Source organism: Pelophylax lessonae, assembly GCF_965119305.1.
Source record: "Pelophylax lessonae genome assembly, chromosome: 1".
Classification (NCBI taxonomy): Eukaryota; Metazoa; Chordata; class Amphibia; order Anura; family Ranidae; genus Pelophylax; species Pelophylax lessonae.
In genome coordinates this window covers 634,267,279-634,283,637 of record NC_138768.1, presented here as the reverse complement: position 1 = coordinate 634,283,637, position 16,359 = coordinate 634,267,279, and positions in this window count along the sequence as shown.

Below are 16,359 nucleotides of genomic sequence, written 5' to 3'. Positions count from 1 at the left end.
TTTAAAAAACGCTTTCTATTTCCATTACTTCCTGTAGATCATATTCCATCATGCACTGGGTTATACATCACAGAATATGCCGTGTTTTACCACTCTGGACAATAGCTCCCTCATTACTTTACCAACTTTTGTTTTATTTCCACCCACTTTCCTATTTCTTCTCTTAAAGCGGAGTTCCACCCTAAAATGCAAGTTCCATCCATCTTCATGCCCGGGGTCACCTGAAAAACAAATGGATAATCGCAATTTTTTTATTTTTTTTTTACTTACCTTGTTTAGAAGATAATATACTTGACTTACTTCCTCTTCCTCCCCTCGGCGGCCACGGCTAGTCGTCACTTCCTGGCTTGCAATGATTCCTGGGAGCTGAATGTCATCGCTTCCAGGAATCATTGCGCCTGCACCGGCCCGACGTCAGTTCCGGTGCAGGCGCTGTCATACCTTGCTAAACAGCTTCTGGGCATGCCCAGAAGCTGTGCAGGGATGACGCTGCAGCCCCGGAAGTGACGGCGGGGCCGGTGCAGTGCATCGTGGAACCGAAGAAGACGGAAGAGGACGCAGAAGAGGATCGCGCTGGCTTCAAGCTGCCCACACCTGAGATGGCAGCACTGGAGAAGACATTTTCAAGGTAAGTATTTCTTCTTGCAGGTAAGTGCAACCCGGGACAGTTCAGAGGCTATCCATTGTGGAATGCACTAGCCCTGACTGTCCCGGGGGGTATTTTTATGTATTTTTTTTTTTTTTTTTTTTTTTAGGTGGAACTCCGATTTAAGGTAACCATGCACATTACATCTGATTGTACAACCTCCTTTAGATCATCCATCACCTATGTAGTGCATGGGCTATTCTGATTTGATACAAATTGAATAGATTGTTCAGGTGGCCCTCCTATGCCATAGTTTTGGTAAATCTTGCATAGTGTATGGCAATATATATATATATATATATATATATATATATATGTGTGTGTGTGTGTATATATATATATATATATATATATATATATATATATATATTTTGATGTGTTGCAGTTTGCACTTTTTTTTATTACATGCTTTGCTGCGTTTCTTGCTCATTTTTAAATATGGCAAGATGTGTGTTCGCTTCTGTGTTTCAGGTGCGGTTAACAAATAATGGCACTAAAAGCATGACTAGTTAATTTTAGGTGTATAAAGATGGTCATACACTATAAAATCTGATTGTACAATCTTTTTTAGATTTAACAAAAGTTTATAATGGGAAGATGCACCTATCTATACAATCACTCTGTATCCAATCAGGCAGATCCTTGCACTACATAGTTGATGGTGATCTAAAGGAGATTGTACAATCAGATATTACAGTGTATGATGAGCTTTACAGACTTCTTCTTTTTTCAATACTACAGGTCTGCTCCACATAGGCTGTTATGTGATTGCTTAGCTCCTGAACACTCTGCCAAATGAACAATCTGTGCAATAAGAAGGAAGTGAAATAATATATCGATGGCTGTGTATTTAGTGAGAACAGTGCCGACTGATAATGATTGCATTGGAGAAGAATGATAGTGCAGAGGTGGGCGGTAAGCAATCTACTAGAGTGGAATGGCAGGTGCAGATTGTGTGTTAATGAGATCAATTGGCAAACTACTTCCTTTGAAAGGTTTTTCTATCCCAAATACCAAATTTCAGGACAGTTAAAGGAGGAGTTTTCTATGGGAGGCTGATCCTATCCTAAAAGACAGAAAAAGCTTTTTCTTTTCTGCAACAGAGGTACATTAATGGTATATAGGTACATAGGAAAGATGGATGTTTTAAAAAAAAAGGCGAACGAATGCCTCGTACACACGCAACGATTATCGGCCGACCGATCGTCCGACTTTTGTCCAGAGTTGTGTTTTGTTTGTTGGAATGTGCCTAGACTGCACACAAATTTTCTCGGCCAACAAAAATCTACTTCAGAAGTGATGTCATGTGCTGGTTTACTTTCCGTGTGTTTTTTCTTCTCTGAGCATGCCCAGTCTTGCTCATTAGATTTTTGTCTGCCGAAATCTGTACAGACTGACGGAAAATCGGGCATTGTGTTGACGGCCAACAAAAATTTTATAGCCTGCACACCAGATTTTTTTCGGCCAAAAAGTCGGAGTCGGTTGTCGGAAGCATCATACTAACAAGCCGAAAATCGGCCGATCGGACGTTGGCCGAAAATTCACGCCCAATAATCGATGCGTGTGTACGAGGCTTTAGCCTTTAATCAGCATAGATCCTAACCCTCATCTAGGATCATGACAATTTTATTCTGTTGTTAAGGATTTAATTTGACAGCCACATAAAGTCAGAAAAAGCCTCTAGGGTTCCACACTACATTTATTTATTGCACCTGTTACACGGTTTCAAATGAATTAAAAATATTTGTCATATTTAGACTGTGCCTTAGCTTTTGATGATTGCTTATTATTTAAATTAGAAAAGTTAAATGAAAACAGTTTAAAAAGCTTCTTTAATTTATATTAGTTTAAACATAGGTCATTAGACAAAGAATGCCCGACTTTGTGCATCCAAAAAAAACTGTATTTTATTAGCATGCCCGTCAGTTTCAAAATATATTAGTCGATTTCATAGGAATGGAGCAGTAGTCCAAGCTAAACCTTTATTTTCAACACTTAGCCTAGACTCTGTATTCTTGCTGCCATAGAGACAACAGCAAATATAGTGCATGTAAAACTATGAGCATGTTTTTGTTTTTGCTGGCACTCCTCTTTCTTTCCATATTTTGACTTCTTCTCCAGTTTTTACATGTGACACACATCTTATTATATTGCCATGAGCAGCCTGTAAAATAAATACTATAATCAGGGAGGTAAAGTTTGATTTTATGGTATAATGCAATTAAAATAACAGTTTAATGACATGTCTTTGTCATCTTTAGAAATGTTCATTTCCTTGTATTTCTGGGAACAATTACCTTGTGTAAACTTAAAGTAATAGGCCTTAAATCTTAAAAGTAAAAGCCTGTTTAATATGAGGCTTTTTTGCTTGTAAAATATGTTGTTGTGCCCCTATGGCATGTGCTTAATATGTGGCATGTTGCTTAAAGAGCCCCTGTATTTCTGTACTAAACATCATGTGTTGAAGAAGTACCATAGGGATGCTAAAAGCTTTACTTGGTTATGTCACTCAAGAAGGTGTTTGCGGCTGTTGGAAATGTCAAGTACAAAGCAAACTTTAGTTTTCGTGTCTCCATAAATTTTGCTACTATGGAAGTCCTAGAAGATTAATCTAAGAGTAACACGTAACGGGTTAAAATGGCATACATCATTTTAGAACATCACTGTAAACAATACAAAATTATTTCCCCTGAATATTAGGACTTATTAGCCACTTTTATTTTTGATCATACAAATGAAAAAATGTTTATAAAAAATTGTATTTTTTATTAATACCTGTTAAAAAACTGGTTATTACATATACAAAATACATGGGAATGTTCACATGAGACAATGTATACATATTACAATGGACTGTGAATACACCACCTGTGAAGGATGTAATGATAAATTTGTAACTTCCCCCAGCTGACGCGTTTTAGAGAGCAAAAACTCTCCTTTATCAGGGGTATGGGAGGTGTCACCTAAAGTCAATCACATGGAATTGCCTGTAGACGTTACATGTACCCTTTTAAAAACAAAATCTGAAGCTTCTGCTTGTCCACCCAATTTTTTACACCCTATAGGAGGCTTGTTCATAGGAAAACAATGACGGGGAGTTGTAATTTTAGAATTTTAGAAATTTTTTTATGGTAAAACAGCCACAAGTGTGGAAAACAGGTGTCACTGAGACCTGAATGACTTCATCTCTGAAACTCCAGGACTATAATGAATGTGCTCAGGTTGGATTCAAGTATTGAATTCCCTGGAAACAGAATGGTGTGTAGTAAAGTTTCATCGGTTGTAAGCACACAGCAGCCTCCTTATAAATAGTGGCAAGTGGCATTTAACTAATAACTCTAGCTAAAACCTTGGAACACTCCTGTGTGGTAGATGTCCTATATCAACAGCAGAGGGGATTGCATTGTAGAAAGTATTGGATAACCTAATCTTCCCTTAGTAACCAATCTAGCAAACTTTCCATTTCACACACACAAAAAAAAGAAAACATAATTATGGAAGAGCAACCCTGTACACAATACCTTCCCTTAAAAATGTCAGACAAACTCAATTTTCCGAAATTTTGCTTTATGATTGTAAGCCTATACACACTATGGAGGTTATTTACTAAAACTGGAAAATGCAAAATCTGCTGAAGGTCTGAAAAGAAATCAGCTTCCAGGCTTTATTGTCAAAGCTTGATTGAACAAGCTGAAGTTAGAAGCTGATTGGCTACCATGCACAGCTGTTCCAGATTCTGAGTGCTCCAGTATTAGTAAATCAACCCATATATGGCAAAAATAATTGGGCATACAACATGGAATTAGAAATATTATTGGCAAGCTTCTTGTTTGCACCAATCTAAAACTAAACCCTTCTCCATCATGAGAAAATCTACAAAACTAGACTACTTTAAAACTGTCTCTGGATGTGTGTTGGTAATATAACCTGTGTGTGAGATAACTGTACTTTAAATTTATCTCATGACCCCCCAGCCTCCGGGTGGGTTAGGGGATAATGAGGAACAGGATTATTTCTGATGAGCCACAGAATTCTCTCCCCCATTCACAGATTATGTTACATGCAGTGAAAACAGTTAAATAACTTTTCTAAATGAAAAAGAGGAGGGAAGAGAGGGTATCCCCATCAAGAAGTTTTTGTAATGAATTCAGCCTAGAGACCTGGGGCTTTAAACCCCCTGCAAGCTGAAACTATAAAGCCAGGAAGAGGATGGGGCATCCCTGCAGGATCCAGCTGCCTGCATGTTGTGAGACATACTTTGCTATATGTACTGTAAGTTAGGTCACTAAAGTTGTGGGGGCTACAAATAGTGTATAATTAAACTTCAGCTTTAATTTAAATTCATTGATTGATATATTGTTTGCCATTTTATATCTATCTTGATGATCAGTTGAGTCTAAAAAAAAGCCATGACATTGTATGATTTTCACCTTTTAAAGTGCATCTAAAGTCACACAATTTTTTAGTTTTGGATAGAGTAAGGAGCACTCTACTGCCATACAGGTATGTGTACCATTGGGAATATCTCCCTTCACTTCTTGTCACAGACAGGACACAACAGAAAATGAGAGGGAGTCTTTTTCAAGTATGCTGTCACTTCAACAAATGTGTCTATTGGAGAACTTGCTTTAAAGTGTTACTAAACCTACAACAGTAAAATCAGTCTGTATATGCAGTAAAGCATGCTTGTTATACTCACTGTGGAACCTAAGGGGCTAAACCTGCACAGCAGGCTGTGTGATCCTGTTTTCTCTGAGTCTTCCCTTCTTTCACTGTCCCCAGTCCATCTCCTGATAAGACAGAGCCTTTGGAGTCACTGTTCACATCCTCAGTTTGGTATGTTTTGCTATTTTTTGGGGGGGGGGGGGGGGGGGTGCATGTGATCAGCACATGGCCAATCAGTACTGTCAAGAGGGTCAGGGGTCCTGCAGCCTCATAGGATAGTCAGAGTAGAATGAAAACTCCTCTTACAAGCTTTAACCAGACACGGATAGAAGTCAAAAGACTGCTATATACTGCTGATGAGAAAAGGTATTTATATTTAACATGGTATTGACATCTCACACTAATACTATTGCATTTCCAGGTTCTGTGTACTGTGGGAGACCAGATATAGTGAATGCTGGCTCCTGGGTTAAATAACACTTTACATTTCTATTATGGTAATGACTGAACATTTGGGATTTTCACTCACTTTTAATCCTGGTGATAATGGTAATGAAGTTACTCAACCTTTTTAAAATTCCATACAATCTTGAGGCATCCCTTTCTAAATTTTATAAAACAAAAGTAATAGTTTTGCATAATGTAGCAACATCCACATGCGTAGGACACCCAACATTAGCATGATATATTCTTCCAAAGCAAATACAGCTGTGCACACCGGTACTGATTAGTATTCTAATGTTTCTCTTTTACCTCGGTTTCTCTCCCTCACTCAGCTAATGTGACCCTGGTGCTGAAGGAGAGAGGCAGGGGAGGGGCAAATAGGCTGGCTTGATCCACCAATGATAAGGGGTAACATATTAGGTCCCATGCACATGGGACAGGGGATGTTGGGGTTAGTTTGAGGATAAATTAGGTCTTTTACCCCTTTTTAATGAGAGGAATAGCTATTATGCTTTTATTTAGAGGGTTGTGGCCCCTTCAAGAGCCCCGCTACCTGCTCAGGTGTATAGAGGCAGGAAGGTAGGAATTACACATGACTTTCTGATAGCTTCTACACCCCCTCTATATAAGGGGGTCTCAGTCAGGGGTCAGGGGTCTCCTCAGTCTGACTGTAACCGTTGGCGAGCTCCCCTCCCCCCCTACCGTCGCAGGCACTCTATGTGGCATGTCACCCTTGATTCAAGGGAGGACTTTGGTGGTGATTATTATTTGAATTTTATATTTTGCTTGAGTCCTTTGACTTAGCAATTTTCAGTTTATTTAATATTATTCAGTTGATGTTATTTGGAATATTAAAGTTTGGTTATTTTAATTTTAAACCAATAAAATGCCGCGGCCATTTCTATGCCAAAATAAAGATTGTGTCCGAGTCTTTTGTTTGGTAAGTATGTAGGAAATGTTAAGAATGCATCCTTCTGTCCCATAACTTGTATACAGTTTTTGGGCAATATCTAGATGTTTTGCCAAGGCATCCTGAAGACACCTGAAGGCACACTGGTTGAAAAAGGCTGATAAAGACAAACAAACAAAGAGGGGGAATATTCCCAGTAGGGACACAGACATCAGTAAAAATTGTAGCTGGTTTATCCAAAATGAAACAAAAAAACTGTATGTGCAATCAAAATAAAATGATTTATGCCAATGTACCTAGGGTCTGATCATGGATGACATCTACAAATCATCAATAGCAATTAATAGACTAATTAATTAATAACACACTGCATAAATGGGTCAATTTTCTAGGCTTGGTGAAGACAATCTAATAGAATATGGTGTAACTTGTATTACCTAGTTACATCTCTTCAAAAGGTCGTCAATGCAATAACTAATGGTTTTACATTGACTTTGACAGCCCCTAAACACAAAAACTATCAAATGACAGCACATCACCAGAGGACGCAAGTCAGGGTTGCAAAGAAGTTCAAAGTTCAATCACATAAAATTCAGTAGTCATCTGGTGGCCAATGGAAAATAAACAACTTACTTGATCTGTCCTTCTGGTTTTCTTTAGAAAAGGGCTTATGATATTAATTGTAGAGGACATTGCAGTTTGCAGCTGCACATGCCAAATACAATACGCCTTTCTCTTTTGCTCGCTACCTCCAGTTTTATCTCTGGACTCTGTAAATGTTGTATATAACTTGGACATGTCTCTAGGCACTTCTCTTTACAACAGTTCAATTTTGTGTTCAAATCCATTTTTAAATGTTTTGTTCAATTTCGTTAAATTAGCTAGGTTAAGGGTTGCTTCGTGATGTTTATCTTATATTTCCATTCACAGACTGTGGTGGTAAGTTTTATTTTCATCATCAATCTCACCAGAGACAACAGTCTTCGAAAGCCATGTCTCCAAATCAGGCTGTTTTTCCTAGAGCTGTATCACATGTCCACTAAGAGTTGACATCACCAAGTACAAATCATCAATGAGAAACAGATACCCAAGCAATATGGCAAGCATGTGGAATTCTTCCATGTCACTTTCCTAACTAAATTATCATTAATGCTGACAGAAAAGACTTGTTTGAAAAAAAAAAATGAACGAAACCATTCATTTATAACATAGTAAAGCGAGCAAAGAAAGCAGAATTAAATGGAAAAAAGCTGAGCCGGAAAAATGGAAGATGTATGGTTCACAAAACCATCCTGTATACAAAGTAAATGACGTCAACAGAGCAATAGAAGATATATATTCAAAGCGAGTTACTGTTTAGATTAGGTGCTTAAGGCATTGCTACAAGAGGGTAAGGTAATGTGCAAAGCACAAGGCCCAAGTGATACATGAGGTTTGCTATTTTTTTTCTTTTAGATTTGAACAGATGACACCACTTGACCCTAAAGAAATGTAAACATCTTGAGACTGTTAGGACTACTGCAATCACGTCACCTCTTTCTTTAAGAATTTTATGAATTTATGTTATATACAGTACTATATATCTTTACACATTTTAACCAGTTGCCGACCAGCCGCCACCGTTATATGGTCGGCAGGTTCCCGCGAATCGCCGTACTACTACAGCGGTCAGCTGGAGGCGCACGCGCATGACCAATCGCCAGCGGTGAAGCCGATTCACAGGGCCGATGGCCGCGATTGCCCCCTGGGCACCCGCAATCGCTCCCCGTAAAGAGAAAACAGTGGTCTGCTGTTGTAAACTCAGCAGACCGTTGTTCTCTCTGGTATCAATGCAGAGCTCCTGTGTTCCTCCTATTTCGGAACACAGGTCTCTGTATTGATTTCACAAGCACATCCCCCCACAGTTAGAAATACCCCCTAGGCTCACACTTAACCCTTTCATCCCCCCTGGGTTAACCCCTTCCCTGCCAGTGTCATTATTTCAGTAACAGTGCATATTTTTAGCACTGATTACTGTAGTAATGTCACTGGTCCCCCCCAAAAGTGTCAAAAATGTCAGTTAGGGGTCAGATCTGTCCGCCACAATGTCGCAGTCCTGCTAAAAATCGCTGATCGCTGCCATTACTAGTAACAATAAATAAATAAATAAAAATGACATAAATCTTTCCCCTAGTTTGTCAACGCGATACCTTTTGTGCATACCAATCAAAATACGCTTATAAGGATTTTTTTTTACTAAAAATATGTGTCAGAATACAAATAGGCCTAAAATGATGAAAAAGCTTTGATGTTTAAAATTTTTAACCACCAAAAGAAAGCTCTATGTATCTTTGTGGGAAAAAAAGGACATTCATTTTTTTTTTGGGTACAGCATCGCAGGACCTCGCAATTTTCCATTAAAGTAATGCAGTGCCCAATCACACAAAATGGCCTGGTCATTAAGGGGGCAAAAGCTTCCGGTCCAGAAGTGGTTAAAATACATTAAACAGTTTAGTATTATTCCATATCATTTAGCTTCCAGTTCAGATCCATTTTTATTCACATGTAAAATATAATTAAATATTACATGTTTGCATATGTTTTACTGCCAACAAAGAGAGTCTATAACCTCTTAATGCTTGGAATGTTTCAAATAGTTTTGGAATGCGTTAGTAAAACTATACTAATCATCACAACTACTTAATATACTTAGGTAAATTATACCTTGTTTTTTTTTTTTTTTTTTTTCAGGATAAATTGCTCCTTCACTTGATGGTAAATGTTAATGGATATTTTCAGATTTTTGTTATTATCAAAGGAAAACTGGTCCAAAATAGTAAAAAAAAAAAAAAAAAAAATATATATCCTGTATATTTCCTATGACTCATTACTAAAAAGTAATACAAAATAAAGTAAATTCACAGAAATAAATACATAATTAAATGAATGGGGTCATTAAGTAGTGGTCCAGCCATGCAGTATTAAAGAAATGTAAAAATATAATAGCCACGTTTGAGTAGTCTCTGACTTTTTAGATCAGTTCTCCCAAAAGTAATGCATAGAATCCTATGGGGTTGATTTCCATAAAGTTTAACTAAAGAATTTTTTTTTAGTTTTGGATAAAGTGGAGTTGGATTAGAACACCTGCCAAGTTTTTATTATTGCCTGTGCCCCCATTTGATTCGCCCTCTCTATTTGTCCTGTTTATGATTATCATTGAAAGTCAAAGTCAAAGATAATCAAAAATTGTGGGTTGTCCCCAGAAAAGTGGTTACATCTTCCAATAGGGACACAGATAGCAAAAAAAAAAAAAAAAAAACTGACAGGGCCCCATCACCCTATTCAAAATGAAAAAAAAAAAAAAAAAAAAGTTTTGCCAATACTTATACTTTAGGGCGAATAGATTTTGCACTTTGCAAGTTGCTCCAGAGCCTAATACTTAAGGTAAAGCTTCACTTTACAAAGAATACCCAATCACATGCAAGGGAAAAAAGTAGAAATAAAGGCAAAACTCTCTTTTTTGATTTTGGATAAAGTAATGGAGGGTTAGAACCCCTGTCAGTTTTTTTGCCGTCTGTGTCCCATTGGGGAGATTTACATTTACGTTCTTTCCCAATGCCAAAACAGGAAGTGAAAGAAAAACCCTGCAAATTAAGGGAATCCCTTGGAGTCCCCCAGGTCACCAGAATTAATTGAAAAAGTTCCCCTCTATTTGGACAACCCAAAATGTGGGATTTTCTTTTCATTTCACTTTCAATAAATAATGGTAAACAGGACAAATAGAGAGGGTGAATCTCCCTTACATGGACACAGACAGCAACAAAAACCTAGTAGGTATTCTAATACCTCACTACCCTATCCATAGCTAAAAAAAAAACGTTTTACGTTTTTCCTTTTGTTACACTTATATTAACCACTTTGCCGCTGCTCACTAGAGCTCTACTGCGGCAAAGTGGTTCGTTATCGTCTGGCGACGTAGACCTACGTCGCCAGACACTCCCCCTTCTCGGCGGCATGCGCGCGCCGCCGGAGGCTCGCACCCGCTGTATTCAGTCACAGCGGGAGCCGGGCCAGGGGAGGAGCAGCGGCGATCGCCGCTGCTCTTCCCCGATCGTCGGGGAATCGAGTCTGGAGATCCGCCCGCTTGTGTAAACAAAGCGGGCGGATCTCCTAAGTGACAGGCAGGGTCAGATTGTAGGGTTCAGCATAGCTGAACCTGCGATCTGTGCCTGTGTCACATAGTCACCTCCCCCCACACATGTCAGTAAGCACCAGGCATACATTGTAAAACTATAAGTCCTCGCGCTTGTGGTGTTTAAAGTGCTCTAATATTGTGTAAAAAACTATTTATATTATTTAAATGAAATAAATAAATGTGCAAGCTGCTTGCTGCAAGAGAAAGTGCTAGTGCTCTTTAAGGATGTGAATTAGAGATTGCAGCGCTGCTTAAAATATACTGTGCAAATTCACTTAAATAAATAAATACATTAGCTTCAAAAAATCATAAATCCATAAAATATGTGATTATCAAAATATAATGTCCATAAATAGATCCTTCAATGGAATAAAGTGCTTTGGTGCTGAATCCGTGCTGGATATGGGGTCACCCCCTGTGGTTATCTACTTACCACTATGTGGTTATATGCAGGCATGAAGAGCTGATTAGATTCTATGCATAGCTTCAATGCTGTTAGAAGTAGTGTTGCCAGTATGATCCTTGGAAGTAGTGAGTCCCGAGTTACCTCATGAAAAGATAAAGCTATTCATGGTGAATATCGTTTAAGCAATTTTTATTAGGTAAAACAGGGGTGTACTCACAAACATAAAACATCACACGCATGTAGAGAAGCTCGGCATGGTGGTTCGCTGCTCCCGCAGCGTGCGTTCCACCGGCCGGAAGTGACGTGGCAATGCGCTCGGCCAATCGCTAGACGCGTTTCGCTGTCAATCACAGCGTCATCTGGAGCTCACTACTTCCAAGGATCATACTGGCAACACTACTTCTAACAGCATTGAAGCTATGCATAGAATCTAATCAGCTCTTCATGCCTGCATATAACCACATAGTGGTAAGTAGATAACCACGGGGGGTGACCCCATATCGAGCACGGATTCAGCACCAAAGCTCTTTATTCCATTGAAGGATCTATTTATGGACATTATATTTTGATAATCACATATTTTATGGATTTATGATTTTTTGAAGCTAATGTATTTATTTATTTAAGTGAATTTGCACAGTATATTTTAAGCAGCGCTGCAATCTCTAATTCACACCAGGAATACATTAACCCCTCCCTCTCCAATAAAATTAACCCCTTCCCTGCCAGTGTCATTTTTACAGTAACAGTGCATATTTATAGCACTGATTACTGTAGTAATGTCACTGGTACCCCCAAAAGGGTCCGATCTGTCCGCTGCAATGTCGCAGTCCCGCAAAAAAAATCGCAGATCGCCGCCATTACTCGTTAAAAAAAAAACACCAAAAACGACAGAAATCTTTCCCTTAGTTAGTAAAGGCAATAACTTTTGCGCAAACCAATCAAAATACGCTTATTGCGATTTTTTTTACCAAAAATATGTAGCAGAAAACAAATTGGCCTAAAATGATAAAAAATTTTGATTTTTTAATTTTTTTGGGGGGGAATTTCATATAAAAAAATGTGAAAAATATTGTTATTTTTTTCAAAATTGTTGCTCTTTTTTTGTTTATAGCGCAAAATGTAAAAATCATACAGGGGATCAAATACCACCAAAAGAAAGCTCTGTTTGTGGGAAAAAAAAGGACGTAAATTTTGTTTGGGTACGGCATTGCATGACCGCGCAATTGTCAGTTAAATTCGCACTGTGCCGAATCGCAAAAGGTGGCCTGGACGTAAGACAGCAAAATCCTCCGGTGGTAAAGTGGTTAAATACAAATTATCTTTATAAATGTCGACTATTGAAAGAAAATTGTATAAAAATACTACACATATATAAATAGCTTTCTTCCACCAATAACAAAGACAACCTATTTTCTTTCGATGGAAGAAGGGTATTTATATATGTGTGCGATTTTTTTTTTACCATTTTCTTTCAATATTTGACATTTAAAAAATATTTAGCATTTACTTAATTTAACTTAGTTGTTTTTGATATACCAAGTGTGACTTGTGAAAGTAGCTTCCCTTTGGTATTCCAGTAACCTTTACTCTTTTGTATGAATACATATGCTGCAGAGACTGCACTGTCTTCGTGAGATGGCATATTTGTACAGTTTAAACCATTTTACCTCTTTATAAGCAATAAAAACTGACAGGGTTTCTAATTCTTCCCCACTGTATCCATCCCACTGAATATCGCATGAGATAAAATACGGCATGATTTCATGAGATAAATCCGGCATATTTTGCAAATTTTAAAAGTGTTTTTTTTTTTATTCCCAAAAACTTTTTGAAAAAGAGCTATACAGGATTTTACTTCATTTCTTAAAGCAGTAGATACCACTTTGTGAATGGAGCCACTGACACTAACACTAAACTAAATAAAAAAAAAAAACTTTTTCGACCATGGCCCTTACCATTGACTATGACCTGACAGTGAACTTGACCCTGACACTGAGATTCCGTTCATACATTGGCACCCCGAATCACGGCAAATCGCAGGATGCCTATGTTTCAATGGCACCCCAAACCTGGCAAGATTTTGGCGCGATTGTCGCTCGATCACGGTAAAATTACGCAAAAAGAATCGCAGGGCCCTGTCGCCCAAAATAAGTATAAGAACTTCTTTTGGGCAATAGGCGTTACACGATTCTTTTTGCGCAATTTTACCGTGATTCTAGTTTCAGAAGCAAGCAGAGCCTAAATTTCAGAGCCAAACCCAGCTGATTTATAATAATTGATATATCAATTATTATGAATCAGCTAAATAGTACAATAATACATATAGTATGTAACACATAAATGGGCTATCGTTTCCCCTTAAAGTTCAACTACAGGAATGATTATCTTCCCCGGTTTCCAACAGGCATAGCTCTATCTTCTGGAAATTAATTAGTTTACATGCTGAAGGAAATACAGCTCCCACTGTACTTCCTGGCAACTCCAGATGTAAGCATTTTAGGCCTCATAGGCGCCAACACTGTACCCGCACTTTTTTACCATTAACGAAATACATGACCCGGACTTTATTTTGTGTATGGTGCATGTATCCAGGGCAGCCAGGAAGTACAGCTGGAGCTGTACACCCTCCAACATGTAAACTAACTGATTTACAGAAGATAGAAATATGTCTGCAGGACATCAAGATCCTCCCGTAGAACAAAAATATTTGCCTGCTGGAACCCATGAAAGCAAAATAATGTTTTAAGGACCAAAAAATACTGCACATTTAATAACACTTCATTTTACATTCATGGATGAACCATTTCTTTTTAATTGTATTTGTTTAGCTCTGACAATACATAGATTTTATTTCTTCATTCACGTTATGCATGCACGATTAAGCTCGGCTGTAAAAGTAGCAATGTCTTCCTGTAATTGTATGCAGGGAAACACTGGCCTCTTGGCAGTTCTCAAATGTCATGTAACTTCCTACAGTATTTCCTTCATTCATTTTGTTTTGTATTTTATACCAAAAAAATGAGCCCAACAGGAAAAGAAAGTTGTTTCTACATGACAGGGAACCCAGATTGCAGCCTTGTAGCAGTGCCAGAACATACATGCGACATGTTGCTCTCTCTGTAGCGGTCGTACACTTTGACAACGATCTCTGCTATGAGCACTGTGTGAATTCTATTTAAATATTTCCATCCATTTTAATATGATCTAGCTGTTTTATTTTTACTGAAAGTAGAATTTAATGTATTGTTCCAGGCATTGAAGAAAAGGGTACCTTTGCGTGGTACACAAAAAGTAATTTCTTTAAAATGACACTGATAATAGGCTTCATTCACAGATATAAAACTGTGAACTATAAAAACAAAGTTTGGGAAAAATAAACAAATATAGTAGATAGATAGATAGATAGATAGATAGATAGATAGATAGATAGATAGATAGATAGATAGATAGATAGATAGATAGATAGATAGATAGATAGATAGATAGATAGATAAAAAATGACATAGATACAAATTTCCATACAGTCTTGTCAGTAACTGTTGTTTATTATACAATAGTTTGCTGCCCATTTGGTTTCCATGCTCCAGAATCAGCTTCTAATTTCAGCTTGTTAACTTAAGCTTTGGCAATGACACCTAGAAGCTGATTGATTTCTATGCAGATTTGCATCAGATTATGCACCATGCAGTTTTATTAAATAACTCCAGTGTCTGTGAATGCTAGTCTCACCAGATTTGAAGTGATATTTACGGTTATCTTTTTTGTGGGCTCTGACATTAGGATCAAAGTCCTGCCTCTACCAAGATGGCCACCTTTACAAAGACACAGTACAGAATAAAGTGCAGTCATCTTTTTTTTGGCATGGGGGGGGGGGGGGGGTGTTAAAAAAAATGTCCAAACAGGAGAAAGCACTAAACCTGTAGGTAAGTTAGAGAAATTGAACCTCCACTCAGTAGAACAGTGGGTTTAATAATAAAATTGGCAGTGCCTCCAGCCAGGTCAGGGCCTCTGTGAACAAGGGGATTCCCTTCCTGGGAAAGAACCATTAATATATACAACGTAATTGGGAGCAGTTGAACTACTGCAACCAGTGTATAACATTAGCAATAGCTATATAAAATTAATAAAAGCTTTATATAAGAAAATATTCATATTAGTACATACATCCAACGGGTCCAAAGGGCCCAACAAGAGTCCCGGTGGAATTGTGCATATACAGTATACCCAGATAAATAAAGTTATTAAAAAAATAACTCTAGATGACTGTTGCAGCAAAGCTCAGTTGCAGGGGCCCCTGAGAATGATCATGATGTAGCATCTGTCTTGGTGTCAGACACCTGAAAACAAGATCAGCGGTGATAGGGATATCCTCCAACCATTGTTCAATCTGCCTGGAATGCAGATTCTCACCAGCAGAACCTGCTGGTTTATGAGCTCTAAGCTAAAACCAGCCATAGAATCCTAGACCAGAAGGGGCAGGGTTAAAATAAATAAAAAGAGCTGCATATAAACTCTATTGCCATGCCATACACAGGTTCACCTACCAACATACAGTAAGGTAATCACTACACATACATAAAGCATAACAGACTTAGTTATCTGGTATAGTGCATGTACAATAACATCACGGAAAAGAGGTATATTTCTGTCATCAGTCTATATATATATATATATATATATATATATATATATATATATATATATATATATATATATATATATATATACTGTGGTTATATATATATATATATATATATATATATATATATATATATATATATATACTGTAAATATATATATATATCCAGGGGCAGCAATAATAAGCCATAAACACTTGCCTAATAATCCCTGCTTCAGGCCTGGATTCAGCAGCAGCTCTGCCATGAAGAGAACATGTAGCCTCAGACAGTTTTCCTCTCTTCACTTAATCCTTCCAGAGACAGGAGTTGCTTTACATAACTCATTTTGTGATAAGTAGCACAAAAATTTACAAATATAGACAGTAGCAGGCAGCAGATCCCGACAAAGGCATACAGTAGTAAGTCTGTAATGGGGAACAATCAGTAGCAGGGAGGCAATACTAGTTATAGGAGCTTTGTTCTCTGCCTGTC